Source organism: Octodon degus, unplaced genomic scaffold (assembly GCF_000260255.1).
Source record: "Octodon degus isolate 3935 unplaced genomic scaffold, OctDeg1.0 scaffold00395, whole genome shotgun sequence".
NCBI lineage: Eukaryota > Metazoa > Chordata > Mammalia > Rodentia > Octodontidae > Octodon > Octodon degus.
The window spans coordinates 94,117-102,341 of NW_004524971.1; the positions used below are offsets into that span (position 1 = coordinate 94,117).

The window sequence follows — 8,225 nt, forward strand, 5'->3', positions numbered from 1 at the left end:
TTTTTTTTTTTTTTGGTGGAACCAGGGATTGAACTCAGGTCCTTGCGCTTGCCAGGGAAGCGCTTATTCCACTGAGCCATCTCCCCGGCCCCTATGGTAGTCTTTTGAAAGGAGCAGTTAATGCTTAAAAAATTTTTACTCTATTTTTTTCTTTTTTTATCTTTTGAATTTGTTACAACTTCTTTGTTATTGTTTTTGTTATTTTTGTTTTTGTTAAATGAATCTCACATATTTACATCTGGTAATCTGAACAACTAATTTGAAGATAACATAATGCAATACAACAACCATTGTTGAATTCCTATTACTTCACTTAGTGAAATCTTGTATCATTTCTAATGCTGATTTTTTCTATCACTGTTTTGTATTTTTTTAAAGCACAGAAGCCAGAAAACTCTAATTGAGAATTTTATCTGCATAGGTATTATAAAACATTCCATATGAGTTTTAAGAGGATAAAAATGAAGATAATAAAGATTGATATTAACAAATTAGCAAATTAACTTCATTCTTAAAATAGAAAAGCATTAATTACAAAAATGCCTAACTAAAAAAATCTGACTAGAAAAACAATTACAGCATGACAAAAAGATCTTATACAAGGGATAATCTATTATAGCACCCAAACTTAGCAATCAGACAGTTAATATAAAGCACATGGTATATATTTGCATCTATACTTGTTAGAAAAGTTTTCTGTTATATTATTCTTCAAAGAAACAGTCACATAAATTAATACTAAAGTTGTAGGCTTTTGAAAAATAGTTGTGAGGACTCATTGAAGCACCATTTAAGCTCTCTGAGTCTCCATGACATCTTTTAGAGAATGTGACCCAGGGCTTTCAGTGCCAAGAATTGCTGAGAGCCTCATGGAAGAATGGAAGCCAGAGAATACTATGGAGAAATTAGCAGTTAGGTCATAAGAAAATTAGCAAAAAGAAGATATAATATTCTATTTGGGAATGTTTGGAATGTAACACTGAAAATACAACAAAATTCAGTAAAGAATCAAACTTTCAGCATATGCAAGCTGGCAATACTTCACATACATAAAATTCAAGGTAAAATATTGAACACAAAAATCATAATAAAAACTTAAATTTTAAGCCTGGTCCTACAACATTAATTTTGTAAACTGAATTTTGGTATCCTCTTCATTGAAAAGCCCCTGGAAAATAATTCCTCTACTTTGAATATAGCCATGGTATATTTAATGTGTGCATATGTGATTTTATTAGCTGCCATTTCCAACAGATTTATGGGCTGTTCTGGGCTTGATTTTTTTCATTTTAAAATGCTATGTTTATTCTTGTTAAATTATATGCACACACATTCATACCTGGGTCATAGAATATTGCATATTCTATGCAATAGAATGTGTCTAAGCTACAAACGTGTTTAATCCATGCATTATTGTTATGTCTTTAGATTGTTTCCATTCATTTTTCCATTTTAATAAGCTTTATTAATATTCTTGAACATAATATATTCTATAAGTAACTCTTAGAGATAGAACTATTGAGTTATAGTATCTATAAATACTAACTTTATAGGCCTGACCAAATAGCTCAGCAGATTAAAGCACCTGCTTAGGCAGACTCAGGGGCCATGGGTTCAACCCCTGGTGTGCCATGCTGGCCCTGCCCATGGGGGCCACTGAGATGTGATTGACACTGGGCATGGTGGAGCACACCTGTAATCCCAGCGCTTGGGAGGCTGAAAACAGGAGGATCACTATGAGTCCGATCTAGGTAATGAGACCCTGTAGACTCTAGACCCTGTCTTAAATATATAAAAAAGTAAAAATTTAAAAAATGAATAAACTAACTTTACAAACTGATTAATTTTTTTAAAATCAGTCTGCAGGCAGGCAAGTTCCTGAGTTTGATTCCTGGTATAAAAGCTAATAATAATAAATAAGAAAGTAAATATAGATTTTCCGAACAGGTTAAAAAGCAACTCAGAAACACAGAGAGGAACAGTTAAAGAAAAGAAGTGGCTCTGCCAACTGCCCTTTGAAAGACCTGAGCTTTACAGCCATCACTCATTTAATTATTCATTTACCCAGCCAGTGTTAACTATGCATAGGGTTAACATTAGTCAGGAGGGCTTGCCCTGTCTTCACCCACACATATCCAGAGTTTATAATCCTTCAAAAAATAAATTAGCAGTAATGACCATGGATGTTAAAGGCTCTAGGCAAGACTGGGCCAGAGAACAAAACAGGAGAAACTTGAAGGATAAGTTTGAGCTGGTCAGGAAAAAGAAGAGGAAGGAGAAGGTTGCAGCCAGGCAGGAGCCCATCTGAAGACCAAGCCTGCAGATAATGGGCAGTGTGGTGCTCTCTAAAGCTAAAAGTTAGGGCTGGTGAGATGGCTCAGTGGTCTAAAGCACCTACTTAGAACAAGCTTCGCAAAGCACAGGGACCACGGTTCAATCCCCCAGCACCACATGCCAGCCAGCCCCGCCCCCTGGTGGGCTGAGCTGGCCACACACACACTAATAAAAAATAAATAAATAAATAAAATTTAAAAAAAATAAAATAAAATAAAGCTAAAAGTTGGAGATTCTCAAAAGACCTGCTGCAGGAAAAAAGTACTGTTAGCTCGGACAAGATATGAAAATGTGAATAGTATAGTCTACTAGAGAGGTAAAAGACAAGCTGCTAACTAGATATGCATTTAATAAGAATCTGTTAAACCCTACTGTATGTCAGGTTCTCACCCAGTACCCTTTCTACATAGTCTTATTTATGCTACATAATGGTCCTATGTGATAGGTGTTCTTATTATTCCTATTTTATAGATAAGAAACTGAAGTAGAGAGATCAACAATTTGTTCAAAATCACAGTTAACTCAATGACAAACCCAGATACTAGAAGCCAGATCCTCTGAGCTCATATCCTATGTCCTTAAGTATAGCAAAGCAAAACTCAGAAAGAGAAACCAGTATTGTATTTCAATTAAAACTCAATATATATCACTAACATTTGGACATTGTTAAGATATCTACTTAAAGAACCCCAAAATTGCTCTAATTTTTATTGACCATATAGATTCTCATTTCAGTATTTGTGGTTTAAAAATCCAAAGGGTTTTGTTGGTTGGTTGGTTGGTTGGTTTGAGCTCACAGTCAGTTAACTGAACAAAAGCATTATTTGTTTTTTTCTCTCTTGGGAAGTCTAAGAAAAATTAAAGTGAGTGTTACACAGTAATTGCTAAAAGAAGTTATTCCTAATACATAGAAGGATATATCTATTTTAACAATGCCAATTTGGTGAGCTGCTTAAAGATTGCTTGTCTAAAAATAACAGAAAATATCAAGAGATTTGTTTCACTGAACATTGTGGTTTCAAGATGCACCTGTTTTCCTACAAATGATTCATCTTTACCCTTTTATGACAGAGTAATACTCCACTCTGGGTAAATATCAGCTTTTCTTTATCCATTCATTTGTTGGTAGACATATACACCAGTTTCAACATCACATGATTTTTCTTGTATAGGAAACCCAAATCTATCTATGAAACGCAAAATAAAAGATAGATAATAGGATACAGGAAGATACATCTTTCTCAAAGGGAAAGGGATAAAAGACAGATAGGGATAGGCAAAGGATGAGAAAATGAATTGACATGTTATGTCTATATCCCAAAGTCCACACAAGGACTATAAACTTAGGTACCACAAACATGTTCAAAAATGAGAGAAAATGGATCAAGAAATAGGGGGAGGTGAAGGGAGAGAAGGGAAAGGGGATTTTAAAAGCAATTAAGACATGTTATAAACACGTACAACTCTACAGAAGGGAGTATAAGCATTATGTACTGAAAACAGGGAGTATTTTTTTTTTTAAACAGGTGAAGAAAAACCACCTCAGCACTTCACAAATTTATCTGGACAACAATAAACCAATTGGAACCCAACAGAAACTTTTCCCATAGGTAAGCTTAATCAAGGCAAAATTTAGGTTCTAACCTTCAAATTTAGGTTACAAGACCTAAATTTAGGTACAATAGTTATGACTTATTTCACTCACATATAATTTTGTCCATCATTAGTAATTTACTGAAGACTAAAAAGAACAAAATCAGTACTTGTACTCAAAAGATGGAGTTTCTAAATGAAATATTAAATATATCAGGGGGAGAGCGAGAGGGAGAAGGTGTCACTATGTAGCGAAGACTGGACTCTAACTCATGGCAATCTTCCTGCCTTAGCCTCTGGAATGCTAGGATTACAGGCCTGCAACACCACACCTGGCAAAATGAAATAAAACTGAAACTTTGAAAAATATTATTCATTTTATTATTTTTACTAGTAAATATGACTTACAAATTGTTTTACTGATTTATACTATGTCATTCATTGCTTTTCAGAGATTCAGCTAATTGGGTTTTAATACCATTATTTAAAACTGCTATTAATTGAACTTTGTTAGTTCAACATACTTTTCAGTTCTTCCTCTTTTCCTCACTTCTATGACTGACATTTTTCTTCTTTCTTTGTTTTGTGGCCTATACAAAATGCATTTTCTTACACTTCTGGAGACTCTTCTTTTTCTTATATAATTTAATTTAATTTAGTAATTAATTATTTTAAAATGGTAAGAATTTATATAAAAATTGATTTATAACAAAGTCAGATAAGCACAGTTTCATTAATATAAACATGGTGATATTTAGATAAAAGCTCAAATAATATAACTAGATAAAAGTTTTTCATACATTATTTTAGCAATGTATTTGTCATACTGCTATTTTCATCACTGTAAATAGTTCAAGTGATAAATGAAGTACTTCGTAATTCTATAGGTAATTCAGTCATTTAATCTTAGACACTCCGAATTAATCTCAGAGCATCTAAATATGCTTTTGGTTGGTTTAAATTATTTGTCGTAAAACATCTAGCATAAATTTATCAAATATATTTGATTTCTTAGGCAGAGTACAGCAGCCAGGGCTCAATCCCTGGCATGCCCTGCCAGCCCCACCCTCAGGTTGCACTGAGATGGCAATTGAAACTGAGCATGGTGGCACATGCCTGTAATCTCAGCACTTGAGAGGCTGAAAACAGGAGAACCACTACAAGTCTGATCTATGTAGTGAGACCCTGTAGACACTGTAGACCTTGTAGATGCTCTAGACCCTATACTAAATGCAAAAAAAAGTTATTTGATAGATACCATATGTATATTTAAAATGTATTTTACATCCATACATTTATATATACTTCCTTTTACTTAATTCTAAAACTTTATGTTTAATTTTGCTTTATGCTAGGGAAGAAATGAAAAAGCACTATTTCCATTGTAACATATCTATATTATCTTTAAAAAATATGTACATCATCTTCTTAAAGTATACATAGAAAAAAATATATAGATAAAGAACAATCAATGAAACAATTGTCCATAGGTGATTTTCTAGTGACAACAGAGTTAAATAAAATCTATTATATCAGATTGGTTCATGAATATTCAGCTGACATTTCCTTCTGTATTATGAATAATTTTAATTTTTAAACCACAATATTTCTCTATCTTTGTTTAATGTGAAATTCAAAATTTGGCTTCGGCTGGGGATGTAGCTCAGTGGCCCGCCACCAAGTACAAGGTCCCAAGTTCAATTTCCAGACCTAAAAAAAAGTTGGCTTTATAAACAAGCTGAAAAAGAAACTGACAGGCGCCCGCCCCGCGGCCGGGTTGAAGCCAGCCACGAGACGCGCAGCGGCGGCCTCGGCCGCCCAGGAACCCCCGCTCGGCGCCGGCCCCACCCGGGCCGACCCGCCCGAAGAAATGAGTGGTGGCCTGACTCCAAGTAAGAGTACAGTGTACGTGTCCAACTTGCCCTTCTCCCTGACAAACAACGACTTATACTGGATATTTTCCAAGTATGGCAAAGTTGTGAAGGTTACTATAATGAAAGACAAAGACACGAGGAAGAGTAAAGGAGTGGCGTTTATATTGTTTTTGGATAAAGACTCTGCACAAAGCTGCACCAGAGCCATAAATAACAAACAGTTATTTGGTAGAGTGATAAAGGCAAGCATTGCTATTGACAATGGAAGAGCAGCTGAATTCATCCGAAGGCGAAACTACTTTGATAAATCTAAATGTTACGAATGTGGGCAAGCCAAGATGGAAGAACAAAACAAATGGAAAGTCAGTGCTGGGGGCCCTTCGACTTCCAAGGATTCACGGCGCCCAAGGATAAAGAAGAGCGCGTACTTCAGTGACGAGGAAGAGCTTAGCGATTAGCATCGTACACTGGAGATGTCAGAAAAACGAAAACCGTCTGCAGTAGAGTGTCTGCAGACAAAGACACTTGGGACCAGATGCTATTTTTTACACCAAATGGTGCACAGAAAATGAAACAAAATTTTTGAAATGATTATAGTTTGAGTTGGCCACAGTGACAACTCCTGTACTCCTAGCACTGTGGGAGGCTGAGGCAGGATGACTGGGAGTTCAAGTCCAGCCTGGGCAACTTAGAAATTGAACAAACCCTAGTTCAACATTTTAACAAGTTAAACCTAGAATGTAGCTCAGTGGCAGGACCTGGTTCAATCACCAGCACCAAAAAAAAAAAAAAATCTCATTTCTACCTTGCCAAGGCATAGTAGACTTAACATCCCTAATCCAAAATCCAAAATGCTCTAAAATCCTAAACTTGGAGCACCAACGTGATGGCTTGAGTGGAAAATACACCACGCAACCATGGCTCATGAACAGTATAAAGATCACTGTGCCGCACTGCCTTCGTGAACGTAATGAATTTCCTGCTTAGACTGCAGTTCCATGCCCAGCGTATCACATATGTGTATGCACATCCGAAGTACTTGGGGGCCCAACTTGTGTGGTTGAGATGGGTCTTCCTGTGCAGTTCAGACTGCCCTCCACCCACTGCATAGTGGCCCCGGCTGGCCTCACACTGGCGGCAGTGCTCCTGCCGCAGCCTCTTGAGTGCTGGGATTAGAAGGCGAGCGTCTCTGCATCTGGGCAGTCCCACTATTTTGGATAAGGGGGACTACCTGTATTAAAAACCAAGATTTGTTAGTAATGAAAGAACTAATTTTTAATAAAAATACTGCGGGCTGGGGCTAAATCTCAGGAGCACAGCTCCTGCCTGGCAAGCAAGAGGTTCTGAGTTTAATTCCCAGTACCCCCCCCAAAAAAAAGCCAAACAAATACTATGATGGTAATGCTGTTGTAATTCCATAGAAAGGTATTAAGATGATTTATTTGAAAACTTGACTGCAAATGCTTTAATGATATATCGCTGTTTTGTAAGTACTTTTGAAAGACAGTCTTTAAAATGGAAACTTCATAAGAACTGAAAGAGTGCTTTATTGTTGATAGTACTGTGAATAAATTTTCAAAAGGATATCTTTAAAAAAAAAAAAAGAAACTGACATCTAAGTTTAAAATTACTATGAAATCAGTGTTCAGCTTGTGTTTTATAATTATTAAAATCTATAGTATTCAAGTTGCCAAACAGGGAAGCATCCCTGTGTCCTAAATAATAATGTAAGAATCTTCCTAAGGAAATGCCACTTTATTTCATTGCACTACTTTCCTCAAGTCAGACAATGGCAATGACTGTCATCTTCGAGAATGAGGAGGAAAGAAGCCTCATGACCTTTACAGTTTCATCTTTAAGTGCAGAGTTCCTGACAAAGCCTAGTTAAGCACACAACAAGGCAATGCTAAGTTCTTAGTCTTTGCTGAGTCATCACCTGACACTAGGACAGGTGCAATGTAAAGGGCTCATGTAAGAACATACACAAGAATACGACACAGACAGATATGGAGCTCTATTAAAGAATAAAATTCAGGATAATTCTGGTGATGAGAATGTTTTCCTTCAGTGTCATGGATGCAAATAACATGCAAATGTTCTACCTCTGAGCATTATTCCAGCCCTCTTTTGGTTGTTGTTGTTGTTGTTTTTAATGATACCTTAATTTATGCTTTCAAAAACCTTCTGGAATTAGAATTCCAGCAGTGTATTTCATTGCTGTTGTCACATAAGAACATTTCATATGCAAAAAAGAGTCAAGAAGTGGGTAAGATAGCTCAGAAGACTAAAGCACCTGCTTAGGCAAGGTTAGGCAAGCACAGGAACCACAGGTGATTCCAGGCACCACATTTGTGCCAGTCCTATGCCCAGGGCAGGTGAGCCAGTGAGAGAGAGAGTGAGAGAGTGAGAGAGTGAGAGAGTGAG

General features: G+C 36.4%; 1 protein-coding gene and 1 pseudogene across 2 annotated transcripts in view; one reads left to right on the forward strand and one right to left on the reverse strand.

Moving 5' to 3' along the window:
* The window catches only part of LOC111814652 (tyrosine-protein kinase FRK-like), a gene marked incomplete at its 3' end in the record, with an annotated part of 84,726 nt that overhangs the window by 71,182 nt on the left and 5,319 nt on the right, over positions 1-8,225 (reverse strand). The window lies entirely within an intron of this gene.
* On the forward strand, positions 5,706-6,293 carry LOC111814653 (annotated as a pseudogene). The gene has a single exon (XR_002819578.1). The product of XR_002819578.1 is annotated as a zinc finger CCHC-type and RNA-binding motif-containing protein 1 pseudogene (transcript).